Source organism: Oncorhynchus clarkii, chromosome 12 (assembly GCF_045791955.1).
Source record: "Oncorhynchus clarkii lewisi isolate Uvic-CL-2024 chromosome 12, UVic_Ocla_1.0, whole genome shotgun sequence".
Taxonomy (NCBI): Eukaryota; Metazoa; Chordata; class Actinopteri; order Salmoniformes; family Salmonidae; genus Oncorhynchus; species Oncorhynchus clarkii.
The window spans coordinates 80187231-80203793 of record NC_092158.1 but is presented as its reverse complement, the minus strand read 5'-3'; the positions used below and the strand labels follow the sequence as shown (position 1 = coordinate 80203793).

At 43.3% G+C, this 16563-nt stretch overlaps 1 protein-coding gene across 2 annotated transcripts in view; it reads right to left on the bottom strand.

Moving 5' to 3' along the window:
• LOC139421439 (transmembrane protein 104-like) overlaps positions 1 to 16563 on the bottom strand; it is an 85162-nt gene that overhangs the window by 44946 nt on the left and 23653 nt on the right. The gene's annotated exons all lie outside the window — the stretch shown is intronic.

Genomic DNA, 16563 nt, shown 5'->3' with positions numbered 1-16563 from the left:
CATTTGCATACATAGACTTTTCTATTGTGTTATTGACTGTACTCTTGTTTATCCCATGTCTAACTCTGTGTTGTTGTTTGTGTCGCACTGCTTTGCTTTATCTTGAACAGGTTGCAGTTGTAAATGAGAACTTGTTCTCAACTAGTCTACCTGGTTAAATAAAGATGAAATAAAAAATAAATAAAAAGACAAAACTCCCCCATGTTTGTTTTTCCACGGAGTACAGCACATGTGCCGGTCGCGTCAAATCCAATGTATTAAAACACTGGAACAAAAGTAATCCCAATCTACGAGTGTCCACCATATTACCCCCTCACATTTTTGGGGGGGCCATACCAGAATATAGCCGATTCCATGACGCACAGCATGAAGCTACCTAAGAAGCATGACACTTGGCTACCAGGCCCACCCAATGGCAATAACAAGTGTGGCCACTGTGTACATTGTGACAGTACAGCAAATACGAAAGTGTTCACTCCTCTGAATGAGTATAGTGAAGTAAAAGGAGATAGAAACTGTTTCTGTTTATTATTATTATTTTCTTGTTTTTATTTAACTAGACAAGTCAGTTAAGAACAAATTCTTATTTACAATGACGGCCTACACCGGCCAAACCCGGACGACCAATTGTGCACCACCCTATGGGACTCCCAATCACGGCCGGTTGTGATACTGCCTGGAATCGAACCAGGGTGTCTGCAGTGACGTCTCTAGCACTGAGATGCTACGCCACTCGGGAGCTCTTGTGCTGTCTGACAGATCTTTCACTCAAAGGCTCTGTATCTATATATGTATGATAAGATACATAACGAATACACGAGCCAAATTAATTCCACTAAATTATGCAAATGAACCTATTGACTGATAAGCATGACCAGTCAAATGTATTTCCATCAACTGGTATTTCCATCAATTAATAGGCTAAAAAGCATTATTGTGCAATTTTTTTCTGTGTCGCATTTACAGTGGACCAACTTTAAACATTAGAAATCAAGAGGAAGATTACTAATGGCACTTTATCCTCCAAAAGGAGCTGGACCAATTAAAGAAGTCTTGAGGTATTGCTCGCCTGAGGTAGACTACCTTATGATAAGCTGTAGACCACACTGTCTACCAAGTGAGTTCATATCTATATTATTCGTAGCCGTCTATTTACCACCACAGACCGATGCTGGCACTAAGTCCGCACTCAACCAACTCTATAAGGCCATAAGCAAACAAGAAAATGCACATCCAGAAATGGCGCTCCTAGTGGCCTAGGGACTTTACTGCAGGCAAACGTAAATCAGTTTTACCAAATTTTAACCAGCATGTCACATTTACAACCAAAGGAAAAAATAAAATAAAAACTCTAGACCACCTTTACTCCACACACAGAAATGCATACAAAGCTCTCTCCCGCCCTACATTTGGCAAATCTGACCATAATTCTATCCTCCTGATTCCTGCTTACAAGCAAAAACTAAAGCTGGAAGTACCAGTGACTCGCTCAATATGGAAGTGGTCAGATGACGCGGATGCTATGTTACAGGACTGTTTTGCTAGCACAGACTGGAATATGTTCCGGGATTCATCCAATGGCATTAAGGAGTATACCACCTCAGTCATCGGCTTCATCAATAAATGCATCGACGACGTCATCCCCACAGTGACAGTGCGTACATATCCCAACCAGAAGTCATGGATTACAGGCAACATCCGTAGGCTAGAGCTGCTGCTTTCAAGGAGTGGAACACTAATCCGGACACTTATAAAATATCCCGCTATGCCCTCAGAGAAACCATCAAACAAGCCAATACAGGATTATTGTCAATACAGGATTAAGATTGAATCAACTGGCAAGTGCCTTCACTGACATGTTCAACCTCTCCCTGACTGAGTCTGTAATACCTACATGCTTTAAGCAGATCACCATAGTCCCTGTGCCCAAGGAAGAGATGGTAACCTGCCTAAATGATTACCGCCCCGTAGCACTTACGTCGGTAGCCACGAAGTGCTTTGAAAGGCTGGTCATGGCTCACATCAACAGCATCCCCTAGAACCACTGCAACTGGATCCTGGACTTCCTGACGGGCCATCCCAGGTGGTAAGGGTAGGCACCAACACGTCTACCACACTGATCCTCAACACTGGGGCCCCTCAGGGGTGTGTACTTAGTCCCCTTCTGTACTACCTTTTCACCCACGACTGCGTGGCCAAACAACTCCAACACTATCATTAAGTTTGCTGATGACACAGCAGTGGTAGCTCTGATCACCGACTACGATGACAGCCTAGAGGGGCGAGGTCAGAGAACTGGCAGTGTGGTGCCAGGACAACAACCTCTCCCTCAATGTGAGCAAGACAATGGAGCTGATTGTGTAGCTGTAGTGGAGCAGGTCAAGTGTTAGTTCGTTGGTGATGTGGACACCAAGGAACTTATCATGGTCCAAACACACCAAGACAGTCGTGAAGAGTACACAACAAAACCTTTTCCCCCTCAGGAGACTGAAAATATTTGGCATGGGTCCCCAGATCCTCAAAAAGTTCTACAGCTGCATCATTGAGATCATCCTGACCAGTTCCATCACTGCCTGGTATGGCAACTGCTCAGTATCTGACCACAAGGCGCTACAGAGGGTAGTGTGTACGGCCCAGTAGATCACTGGGGCCAAGCTGCCTGCCATCCAGGACCTATATAATAGGCAGTGTCAGAGGAAAGCCCATAAAAAATTGTCAGAGACTCCAGTCACCCAAATCATAGACTGTTTTCTTTGCTACCGCACAGCAAGCGGTACCGGAACACCAAGTCTAGGACCAAAAGGCTCCTTTACAGCTTCTACCCCCAAGCCATAAGACTGCTGAACAATGAATCGGTACTGGTACTCCTTGCATATAGCCTCGTTACTGTTACGTTATTGTGTAACTTTTGATTGATTTTTTATAAACTTTTTAAAACTTTAGTTTATTTGGTAATTATTTTCTTAACTCTTCTTGAACTGCACTGTTGGTTAAGGGTTTGTAAGTAAGCATTTCACGGTAAGGTCTACACTTGTATTCAGCGCATGACAAATAAAGTTTGATTTAATAGATATGAGTCAGTAACTTCAGGGATATCCCCAAGCCATTACTGAAACAGAAAGAGACTGTGAAGCAATGAGGAGAGGAAATTATGAGGATGATCAACTCTATACTGTACATGTAAGACTGGATTACTCAATTTATCCTAGCTTCAAAACCCCTCTGATGTTCAGAGTTTCAAGCCTTTGAAGTCGATCAGAGAATGTTATGGCATACAACAATCACTGAACAGACATAACATCAGCGTAAACAAATACTGAACGTGGGTGTGACCTGTAAAGGTCATTCTTAGTTCAACAGAGCAATTGAGGGGCTGATCTAAAGCTCTGCCTTTACACTGGATCTCCAAATTCACTTCTCTCTGGAGAGATGAGAGGATACCAAGGATAAGACATGAGCTAAACTCTTAGGCAACATTTAAAACTATTCCCTACTTTCTCATTCACAACTTCCCAGAAGTATGGGTTTAGCTTAACCAGACCTCCCGAAAATCTGTTGCTGATACATTTGTGCCAGCAGCCTCTATTTGGGTAGCCACAGTAAATTGGGAAAGTAAACAATGATGAGCATAGCATTAATTTGCTACACTGAACCATTATGACTTCATATGGGGACCTGGGGTGCAATTGCCTTCCAGTTGGTTTGTCTAATTAAAATCTCTGGCTCCTCAAAAGATACCATTATACACCTAGGTAAAAATAACGAGCAACACCGCATAGGGAAGATTTATGACAGGCAAGGGACATATCTGGAAGGAAATTCAAAACGATAATTTGCCTGTGGTTTAATAGGACCTCGGCTATTTCACTCTCCCGATCGTTATAACTTTTAGTAGGGGATGTGGGGGATGGGGAGAAGGGGGTGCCATATCGCACAGAGAACAAGATCTCATTAAATTATGACGATGGACCCTATGAAGAATAAATTAAATAATACAGGAGAAGGGTGCAAACGGTTGGGTCATTCTTTCAATAGGAGGCTTGGTCTGGTCAGCCTAACCAGCAGACCCAGACCACTACACCAACACACAGCCATACAAGCAACCAGCCCAAGGTCACAGGGTCTGAAATGTCATGATGTTGCCCTCTTTGGATATAGCAAGCCCCAGCCCCCTCTCCCTGCCTCCTTCAACTAGGCTGCTGTGGTCAGAGAGAGGTCGTAAATTCCTGAGGAGAAGACCCTGCCTCATCGGCACACAGTATAAGAGGCAGAGTAAATTTTCATAGAGAACAAAGGAATTTCTTACACCTCACAGAACTTGAGGTACGAAACAATTTCATGTTCCGGAGAAAGTATAAAAGATCGGTGAAGAATCCAGCTACGAACTGGTCCGTTTGTTACAACTTGGGGAAGCTCATGGGAGACAGTGTGGCCACATTACCATAATGCTGTTTATATAATAGCCTCAGATATGAGGTTTACATCTAATTGTTGTATACAATGAATGAGTGAGTATGATACTGTTTGTAAAATTGTGTAACATGACTTTGGACTGTTTAATGAAGGAAAATCCAATTCCCTTTTGATTTGAAATAAATCAGAGGACCGCCCCTGAGCCCAGTTAGGGTCAGGGGCACTTAGACTATCGATACTGACAGAATAAGAACAAGTCTTTGATATTAATTACTAGTCTGCAGCTAGGAATTCGGTATCATTGAACGTGAAGAATGACATCCGCCGAAACATCCATTCTATAACGAACCGAGAGAGGGAGAGAGGGAGAGAGAGAGGGAGAGAGACGGACAATTCTACAAAAGAAAGACTTTTCACCAGCGATCAAGACGACACACTGAGCGTAAATATATATATTGATTGCAATTGTTCACGAATGAGTGAGCGTTCATGTGCAAAGGATTAGCATTTCAATTGTTATAATTATCAACTCTGTAGTGACTTCTCAGCTGACCCCCACTCACCATTTTGTCCACCAAGCCGTGAGGTAAAGTAAATCATTCATTAATCAGAAGACAATGGATCAGATATGAAAATATCTGAAAGGTTATATTGGGAAATTATAACCTTGTAATCGGAATATTTTCCTTGGTGCCCCGACTTCTTAGTTAATTACGGTTACATGATTAATCAGTCTAATCGCGTAATACTAATTACAGAGAATCTTTGATAAAACTAAGTCTTCAATTTAATGATAGTAAAGACACGACAGAATGTAAAAGTCTCTTGAAACCTGTCCCTTTTTAAAATGGGAGCCTGTGTTCCGTTTAAGCGTCAGATTAATTTCATGAGAATCACGTTTGTTAGCTTTCAGCCACCCACCGAGCAAGACCCATACATCATTCTGAAAAGTCCTTATACCAGATAACCAGCTTTTCAAAACAGAAAACAATATTGTACTCAGCATGTAGATTTTCTCCTTAAACACGAGGCACGGACTTTAACAACGTGTTAGACAGGCCAAATACGTCTATTTTATCTTACTCCCCTGAGAAAAGGAAAGAATAAACAATTGACACAGACAATGACATTAAAAGTAATAGAAAGCAATGGGCTACACTACTCCCTTGTTTTGTTTTCTCAAAACCAATGAGTGAAATAACTTCTCAAATGATGATCGTCTGCAGAGTCTATAAGCAGAAAGACAGAGGAAAAACTGGGTTAAATGGACAGGCTGAAGGCAATAATTAAACCATGTATTACCTTGGTTACAAATCACAGGCACACAAGCCACATTGAGTTCTGTAGTGACAGCTGCCAAAAAGATCCTTAAGCACATTTGATGGCGTTAGCAGTTTGTCTCGTGTGGCTAACTGCCAGTCTTTATGGTAATGTGATAGCAGCACCAGCACAACTCACACAAAAAAGGGTTAACAACTGCTCAATCTGCTGGAGTGGAAGCAATATGCTGTAGCTAGCAAACACAGATGGGACAAACTCTTCCTAAACAGGGTAAGTATAGGTTCAAGTCTTTCAAAAGTCTTTGACTGGATGATCAGTTGGATCCTCAGCCTACATTATTGTTCTCTGACTCAGAGAGCCTGAATCCTCTTTCCTGCATTACCTCTAAGCCCCCCTTGCCAACAGTCCCTCCAGTCCTCTCCAAGTATGGCTGTGTTCCTCTGCAGTGTCCTGATCTGCAGCTCTGATTGGGTTCTGCCTCGTGGTGGTGCGGAGTGGACTCCCCTTGTGTGGTTCCCAACTCAAAACACTTCCCCCTGCTGAGGTAATCTCTATTAAACCATCTGCACTGTCATCTCCCTGCAGCTCTGGGATGGCTCCACCACAACAGAGCTGCAGCTACACTACAGCACCCTCGCTCCCTCTCCTCCAAAGTGAAACACACAAACATCTGAAGAAAGTATCACTCACTTTTCACCATACAGACAGGCAAGAAAAGAAACCCTGGGGTAAAATACAGTATCTGTGTGTATTATCTGGGCTTATCTGCGTCTGTTCTCTCTGTGGGTCCCCGAGTGTGTGAGTGAATCTGACTCGTTAAACAGATGGTTGACACAAAGGTGGCCTCGTTTCATGGTGGGTGGCGCCCGCTGAGAGAATATTTCAATTCACTGGGCATCCACTAACTTTGAGTGGTCTAATAGACACAGCTTTTAATACGCTCATATGCATAAAGACAAACAGGGAAAGACAAAAAGACAAACAGGGAAAGAACGCAGTGTCAGCAAAGCCTAATTTTGAGCTGATATACAGAATTGATTTCCATCATTTTCTCAACCACAAGAAAAAGATTCTCAATATAAAATCAGCCATTTAAATCACAGTTAGGTTATCCAAAAGTATATGTATGCATTATGGAACCAGTGGACAGCTAGGGCCTTTTTTAAGTAGTAAATTCCCAATGGTGTTGCTAATTGCAATTGAAAATCAAAAGGTAAACCTCGCCAGGGAGCAACAACGGAAAAAGAGATGTAATTGAGGTCTCAGGAAATCTCTATGCTGGGGTTAAGCCAGTCCCCAGAAAGACCCCATTGTTACACTTTCAAGCCGAAACATAATCCTTACAAATAAAACTGCGGTCCAATGTAAAGGGCAGGTCAACGGCTAGGAGTGGTCAAACACTCAATGACCTACAACCCTACGCTTGGATATGCACGACTGAGGAAAAGCCCAATCTAAGTGAGCGGGTAAGATGTAAGATTTCTCTTATTGTCTAAATATAATGTATATTAGTTTTAAGGGAGAGTGAAAACAGCCTGGGTACCGGACACGAGAATCAATCAGCAGCAGATCAAATCTCACCCAACTCATATTCGTATCCTTTTACACTCGTACTGTGTACAGGTTGAAAATGGCAGATTTGGGCACGGATACATGCCTAAATTAGAACGCAGTGGCTGAATAGTAACATGCTATACATGACGTCAGAGCTCTGCGCTTCACGTCACTGTAAGGGTTTGACTGACCGCTGTTCTGAACTTGAGTGTGACAAGTAGTTGCAGTTACTTACACAAACACACACCCATTAAAATTAAGAGGATTATATATTTTAGAAGATGACGTTTGTTATGTAATATGTCATACAATTTAGTACAAATGTGCACTTCACATTTCTATATCACAAAGTCACTGAATGAACTGATATGACTTTTAGTTTCAAAAGAACTTGCAGAGCTGGCCATTGATGATAAGTCAACCTGACAAATAGTCCAGACACGTCAGGGTAAGGTGTGAGGCTAACCTCCACAATTGTGAATTCCATTCCGAATTGTGAATTCCATCCAGTGAATATTGTTATTGAGTTTCACTCATGTCCTCTGCATGCATGTATGTATGAGGTGCAACGTTCATACTATCTGTAGGCACTACCTCTCAATCCTAGAGAGAGTGGTTTGGCAGGCTTAGTGACGGGGAGGGGGGAAATCGATACAGTTACATATCGGGACATTATTTTTGGACAATATTATATTGATACTTTGACTTCAAGTATCGATTTGTAAACATTTTTTTTTTTTAATGTATACATAAATATACATACACATACAGTTTAAGTCAGAAGTTCACAGACACTTATGTTGGACTCATTAAAACTATTTTTTCAACCACTCCACAAATTTCTGGTTAACAAACTATAGTTTTGGCAAGTCGGACATCTACTTTGTGCATGACACAAGTCATTTTTCCAACAAATGTTTACAGACAGATTATTTCACTTATAATTCACTGTATCACAATTCCAGTGGGTCAGAGGTTTACATACACTAAGTTGACTGTGCCTTTAAACAGCTTGGAAAATTACAGAAAATGTCATGGCTTTGACTTCTTGGTGACAGGGGGGGTAGTATTGAGTAGCTTGGATGAATAAGGTGCCCAGAGTAAAATGCCTGCTACTCTATCCCAGATGCAAATATATGCATATTATTAGTAGTATTGGATAGAAAACACTCTGAAGTTTCTAAAACTGTTTGAATGATGTCTGTGAGTATAACAGAACTCACATGGCAGGCGAAAACCTGAGACAAATCCAACCAGGAAGTGGGAAATCTGAGGTTTGTAGTTTCATTTAAGTGATTGCCTATCCAATATGCTGTGTCTATGGGGCCAGATTGCACTTCCCAAGGCTTCCAGCAGATGTCAACAGTCTTTAGAAAGTTGTTTGCGGCTTCTATTGTGGAAGGGTGTCGAATAAGAGCTGTTTCAACAAGTGGACTAGGCCAATCAGTTGTTTACTGCGCGGTCACGCCGTTCCTTCTTTTTCCTCTGTAATGAATACGCTATTGTCCGGTTGGAATATTATTGAAGATGTGTTATAAAAAGACCCTAAGGATTGATTGTAAACATCGATTGACATGTTTCTACAACTGGAATAGTGAACTAAACGCGCATACAAAACGGAGGTATTTGGACATAAATATGGACGTAGTCGAACAAAACAAACATGTCTTGTGGAAGTGGGAGTCCTGGGAGTGCATTCCGACGAAGATCAGCAAAGGTAAGTAAAGATTTATAATGCTATTTATGACTTTGTTGACTCCACAATTTGGCGGGTAACTGTATGGCTTGCTTTTGTGGCTGACCCTGTTCTCAGATTATTGAATATTGTGCTTTTGCCGTATAGCTTTTTTGAAATCTGACACAGAGATTGCAATAAGAACAAGTTCATCTTTAATTCTATGTAAAACATGTACCTTTCAGCAAAGTTTATGTTGAGTATTTCTGTTATTTGATGTGGCTCTCTGCAATTTCTCCGGATGTTTTGGAGGCATTTCTGAACATGGCGCCAATGTAAACTGAGGTTTTTGGATATAAATATGAACTTGATCGAACAAAACATACATGTATTGTGTAACAGTTAGTCCTGGGAGTGTCATCTGATGATGATCGTCAAAGGTTAGTGATTAATTGTATCTATATTTCTGCTTTTTGTGACACCTCTCTGGAAATAACGCTCAGGACGCAGTAACGCTCAGGAAGGAGACGCGTTCTGTCTCCTAGAGAAGAACATACTTTGGTGTGAAAAGTGCAAATCCATCCCAGAACAACAGCAAAGGATCTTGTGAAGATGATGGAGGAAACAGGTACAAAAGTATCTATATCCACAGTAAAATGAGTCCTATATCGACATAACCTGAAAGATCGTACTTTTTGGAGAAATGTCCTCTGGTTTGATGAAACAAAAACAGAACTGTTTGGCCATAATGACCATCGTTACGTTTGGAGGAAAAAGAGGGAGGCTTGCAAGCCCAAGCACACCATCCCAACCGTGATGCAAGGGTGTGGCAGCGCCATGTTGTGGGGGTGCTTTGTTGCAGGAGGGACTGGTGCACTTCACAAAATAGATGGCATCATGAGGATAGGAAATGAGGTGGATATAGTGAAGCAACATCTCAAGACATCAGTCAGGAAGTTAAAGCTTGGTCGCAAATGGGTCTTCCAAATGGACAATGAGCCCAACCATACTTCCAAAGATGTGGCAAAGTGGCTTAAGGACAAACAAACAAAGTCAAGGTATTGGAGTGGCCATCACAAAGCCCTGACCTCAATCCCATAGATAATGTGTGGGCAAAATTGAAAAAGCGTGTGCGAGCAAGGCGACCAACAATCCTGACTCAGTTCTGTCAGGAGAAATGGGCCAAAATTATTCCAACTTATCGTGGGAAGCTTGTGGAAGGCTACCCGACACATTTGACCCAAGTTTAAAGGCAATGCTACCAAATACTAACTGAGTGTATGCAAACTTCTGACCCACTGGAAATGTGATGAAATAAATAAAAGCTGAAATAAATCACTCTACTATTATTCTGACATTTCACATTCATAAAATAAAGTTGTGATCCTAACTGACCTAAGACAGGGAATTTTTACGAAGATTAAATGTCAGGAATTATGAAACAGTTTAAATGTATTTGGCTAAGGTGTATGTAAACTTCCGACTTCAACTGTGTGTGATACATACATACACTTTTTTTGTTGCTTGGTAGCATTAGCTAGAGCAAGTCGGCTGTACCCGAGTCCAACCCCCTGGTATTTTTCATCCTACAGCTTGTTCTCCATCTTTTTAAATAGTGAGCCAACATGTTTTCAGCACTTATTTCCATGACTGATCAAAACAAATTTTCTCATGCTCTCGTCTCTCTGCAGCATTATCGAATTTAAATACACATAGAATCACAATACATATCATATTGGCACCTAAGTATCGTGATAACATCTTGAGGTCCGTGGAAATTCCCAGCCCTAGACAGGCTGTGAAGACGGTAGCTTCTTCACAATTGTTCAGATAAGCTGAAGAAATCTATTGACAGCGGTTATCAAAATAGTCCCTCCTATATAATAAAGGATCCTTGATTTGGTCAGTGTTTTCCTCACCTCTCTCCCCTTCTCCGTGCTGATCCCCAGAGCCTTGTGGGTCTGCTATTAGAGCAGAACTACTTTTCTGAACTGGGACAGCTGTTCTGTCACATACTAAAAATAACCTACAATCTGTTGTCCAAGCACAACAAACACTGCTGCAACCACCGTGGGGCAACTGTCTGAGGAAAAATTACAAATGAAATGAGAGATCTACAAGCATAATGTGAGGTACACTATATACACACACACACACACACACACACACACACAAGTATGTGGACAATTAGTAGATTCGGCTATTTCAACCACACCTGTTGCTGACAGGTGTATAAAATCGAGAACACAACCATGCAACATCCACGGACAAACATTGGCAGTAAAATGGCCCGTACTGAAGAGTTCAGTGACTTTCAACGTGGCGCCGTCATTGGATGCCACCTTTCCAACAAATCAGTACGTCAAAATTCTGCCCTGTTAGTGCTGCCCTGGTCAACTGTAAGTTATATTATTGTGAAGTGGAAACGTCTAGGAGCAACAATGACTCAGCCCAACGAGATCTAGAATAAGACTAGCTTGTGGCTCAGTTGATGACGATTAGAGCAGTCTGGCCAGGCAGACCACTGATATGTGGGTGGCATCTATAAAAACCTGGTCTGATGAGGAGGTCTGAAACACGCAACGCCCAGGGTTGTGACTTTCAGACCAACACAGTACAGGGCAGGTGAAAAAAAGCTCTTAAGCCTGTCTGTATGGACAACAGTCCATTCTTGAGGGTGCAGAGGGTAGAAAGCCCCCTGGAGGAACCACTCCATCAACCCTACTTCTGTCTGTGACAGCCTGAGTTCTCTACATCATGCTCTCTTCTTCTCTTTCACTCTATCAGTCTCTCTTTCCTTCTCTCTCAAACAGCCACCCACACAGGGATTACAGCTGTGCACCGTTATGCTGTAATGCGGGCTGCCCTTTAATCTTTCCTTGCTTCCTTTTCTAAACCCTAATAACGCTGTGGCTGGACTAATGTGTCCGACATCAATCCCACTCCCCCTGTGGCAGCCAGTGGTGCCCTACACAGTACGGCAGCCCAGGCAGACTAAATACGCACCCAACTGAGGAAGTTCAGGTTGTGTTAGTGCTTAGCACAAAACCACAACATACACATTACACACACTATTGATTATTTAAGATGAATAAGTATGGTACACAGAGCAGTTACCACAGTAAAATCCCTTAAGGAAACGGATAATACCATTCAAGGGATTAAAGCCCCTTATCAATGACACCTATAGAACTGGGAGCTACAAATGCCTGGTCAAGGTACAAATGGAGGATTAACTGACGATCTGTTGCCAGGAGAGACTACTCGATTTTGAGGTTGAGAAGATGTGATGGTGAGGAGAGAAATGTGGTTGATGAGGACAGGAGAGAAGGGCCATTAACAGATAGAATGTAATGACCACTGAAACACAGAGAACCTCCTGAACATAGTTCAAAGACCAGCTTTGAGCAATTCCATTGGTATACAACAACTGAGCAGCAACTAATGCTAACATATTGAACGCAGTGTGTTTGCTAATGCCAACACCCTCTTAGAGGCTCAAAACTAAGCCAAACTAATTGCATAACCAAAACAAAAAAAGTAATTAGGAATTGTAATTATGGTTCTTTTTGTACTGCCTTTTTCAAACACTCAAAGAATGGGACGGCATAATAAATTAATAGGCTCATTTGAATTCTTTAGCTAAACCAAAACAAAATAATTAAGCATTTCCCAATGCCGTATTGTCAGCCTTTCTGACAACTGTTCCAATGTTTTCCAAAGTCTGATTAAGCATATTATAATAGGAGTCAATACTAAAGCACCCTCTGACTCACTCAGTTCATAAAGAGACTGGCAGTAGGGTGATAAAGCAGGTCACTTAGTTTGGAGCTTGAAGCCTTCCAGTGAAATGATATGGACGTTGTAAAGAAAAGGGAAAATACTGGGCTGCATAATGACTCCAGATGGCAAAGACTCTAGATGTTGTGGACATTGTGCCTAGATAGACCCATCATTAGGACGAAGGGCACCTTCAACTTCCGGCGCCGACAGAGATGGCCGCCTCGCTTCGCGTTCCTAGGAAACTATGCAGTTTTTTGTTTTTTTACGTGTTATTTCTTACATTAGTACCCCAGGTCATCTTAGGTTTCATTACATACAGTCGAGAAGAACTACTGAATATAAGATCAGCATCAACTCACCATCAGTACGACCAAGAATATGTTTTTCGCGACGCGGATCCTGTGTTCTGCCTTACAAACAGGACAACGGAGTGGATCCTATGCAGCGACCCAAAAAAACGACTCCGAAAGAGAGGGAAACGAGGCGGTCTTCTGGTCAGACTCCGGAGACGGGCACAGCGCACACCACTCCCTAGCATTCTTCTTGCCAATGTCCAGTCTCTTGACAACAAGGTTGATGAAATCCGAGCAAGGGTAGCATTCCAGAGGGACATCAGAGACTGTAACGTTCTTTGCTTCACGGAAACGTGGCTTACTGGAGAGACGCAATCCGAAGCGGTGCAGCCAACAGGTTTCTCCACGCATCGCGCAGACAGGAAAAAACATCTTTCTGGTAAAAAGAGGGGCGGGGGCGTATGCCTTATGACTAACGTGACATGGTGCGATGAAAGAAACATACAGGAACTCAAATCCTTCTGTTCACCTGATTTAGAATTCCTCACAATCAAATGTAGACCGCATTATCTACCAAGAGAATTCTCTTCGATTATAATCACAGCCGTATATATCCCCCCCCAAGCAGACACATCGATGGCTCTGAACGAACTTTATTTAACTCTCTGCAAACTGGAAACAATTTATCCGGAGGCTGCATTCATTGTAGCTGGGGATTTTAACAAGGCTAATCTGAAAACAAGACTCCCCAAATTTTATCAGCATATCGATTGCGCAACCAGGGGAGGAAAGACCTTGGACCATTGTTACTCTAACTTCCGCGACGCATATAAGGCCCTGCCCCGCCCCCCTTTCGGAAAAGCTGACCACGACTCCATTTTGTTGATCCCTGCCTACAGACAGAAACTAAAACAAGAGGCTCCCACGCTGAGGTCTGTCCAACGCTGGTCCGACCAAGCTGACTCCACACTCCAAGACTGCTTCCATCACGTGGACTGGGAGATGTTTCGTATTGCGTCAGATAACAACATTGACGAATACGCTGATTCGGTGTGCGAGTTCATTAGAACGTGCGTTGAAGATGTCGTTCCCATAGCAACGATTAAAACATTCCCTAACCAGAAACCGTGGATTGATGGCAGCATTCGTGTGAAACTGAAAGCGCGAACCACTGCTTTTAATCAGGGCAAGGTGTCTGGTAACATGACCGAATACAAACAGTGCAGCTATTCCCTCCGCAAGGCTATCAAACAAGCTAAGCGCCAGTACAGAGACAAAGTAGAATCTCAATTCAACGGCTCAGACACAAGAGGCATGTGGCAGGGTCTACAGTCAATCACGGACTACAGGAAGAAACCCAGCCCAGTCACGGACCAGGATGTCTTGCTCCCAGGCAGACTAAATAACTTTTTTTGCCCGCTTTGAGGACAATACAGTGCCACTGACACGGCCTGCAACGAAAACATGCGGTCTCTCCTTCACTGCAGCCGAGGTGAGTAAGACATTTAAACGTGTTAACCCTCGCAAGGCTGCAGGCCCAGATGGCATCCCCAGCCGCGCCCTCAGAGCATGCGCAGACCAGCTGGCCGGTGTGTTTACGGACATATTCAATCAATCCCTATACCAGTCTGCTGTTCCCACATGCTTCAAGAGGGCCACCATTGTTCCTGTTCCCAAGAAAGCTAAGGTAACTGAGCTAAATGACTACCGCCCCGTAGCACTCACATCCGTCATCATGAAGTGCTTTGAGAGACTAGTCAAGGACCATATCACCTCCACCCTACCTGACACCCTAGACCCACTCCAATTTGCTTACCGCCCAAATAGGTCCACAGACGATGCAATCTCAACCACACTGCACACTGCCCTAACCCATCTGGACAAGAGGAATACCTATGTGAGAATGCTGTTCATCGACTACAGCTCGGCATTCAACACCATAGTACCCTCCAAGCTCGTCATCAAGCTCGAGACCCTGGGTCTCGACCCCGCCCTGTGCAACTGGGTACTGGACTTCCTGACGGGCCGCCCCCAGGTGGTGAGGGTAGGCAACAACATCTCCTCCCCGCTGATCCTCAACACTGGGGCCCCACAAGGTTGCGTTCTGAGCCCTCTCCTGTACTCCCTGTTCACCCACGACTGCGTGGCCACGCACGCCTCCAACTCAATCATCAAGTTTGCGGACGACACAACAGTGGTAGGCTTGATTACCAACAACGATGAGACGGCCTACAGGGAGGAGGTGAGGGCCCTCGGAGTGTGGTGTCAGGAAAACAACCTCACACTCAACGTCAACAAAACTAAGGAGATGATTGTGGACTTCAGGAAACAGCAGAGGGAACACCCCCCTATCCACATCGATGGAACAGTAGTGGAGAGGGTAGCAAGTTTTAAGTTCCTCGGCATACACATCACAGACAAACTGAATTGGTCCACTCACACAGACAGCATCGTGAAGAAGGCGCAGCAGCGCCTCTTCAACCTCAGGAGGCTGAAGAAATTCGGCTTGTCACCAAAAGCACTCACAAACTTCTACAGATGCACAATCGAGAGCATCCTGGCGGGCTGTATCACCGCCTGGTATGGCAACTGCACCGCCCTCAACCGTAAGGCTCTCCAGAGGGTAGTGAGGTCTGCACAACGCATCACCGGGGGCAAACTACCTGCCCTCCAGGACACCTACACCACCCGATGTCACAGGAAGGCCATAAAGATCATCAAGGACATCAACCACCCGAGCCACTGCCTGTTCACCCCGCTATCATCCAGAAGGCGAGGTCAGTACAGGTGCATCAAAGCTGGGACCGAGAGACTGAAAAACAGCTTCTATCTCAAGGCCATCAGACTGTTAAACAGCCACCACTAACACTGAGTGGCTGCTGCCAACACACTGACACTGACTCAACTCCAGCCACTTTAATAATGGGAATTGATGGGAAATGATGTAAATATATCACTAGCCACTTTAAACAATGCTACCTTATATAAATGTTACTTACCCTACATTATTCATCTCATACGCATACGTATATACTGTACTCTATATCATCGACGGTATCCTTATGTAATACATGTATCACTAGCCACTTTATACTATACTATGCCACTTTGTTTACATACTCATCTCATTTGTACATACTGTACCCGATACCATCTACTGTATCTTGCCTATGCTGCTCTGTACCATCACTCATTCATATATCCTTATGTACATATTCTTTATCCCCTTACACTGTGTACAAGACAGTAGTTTTGGAATTGTTAGTTAGATTACTTGTTATTACTGCATTGTCGGAACTAGAAGCACAAGCATTTCGCTACACTCGCATTAACATCTGCTAACCATGTGTATGTGACAAATAAAATTTGATTTGATTTGATTTGATTTGATTCTTTGGGGTGGGACAGAGATGTGTCAGAGAGCATAAGCAGGCATAGCGTAGGGGGGAGAGGAGAGGTATTTCCATTGGGCAGGACAGAGCGGTGTATGGAGAGCGGCTGGGCTTAAAAGGAATAGTCAATCAATTATTTAAAGTGATCATGGGGAGTGGTGGGCTAAGGGGC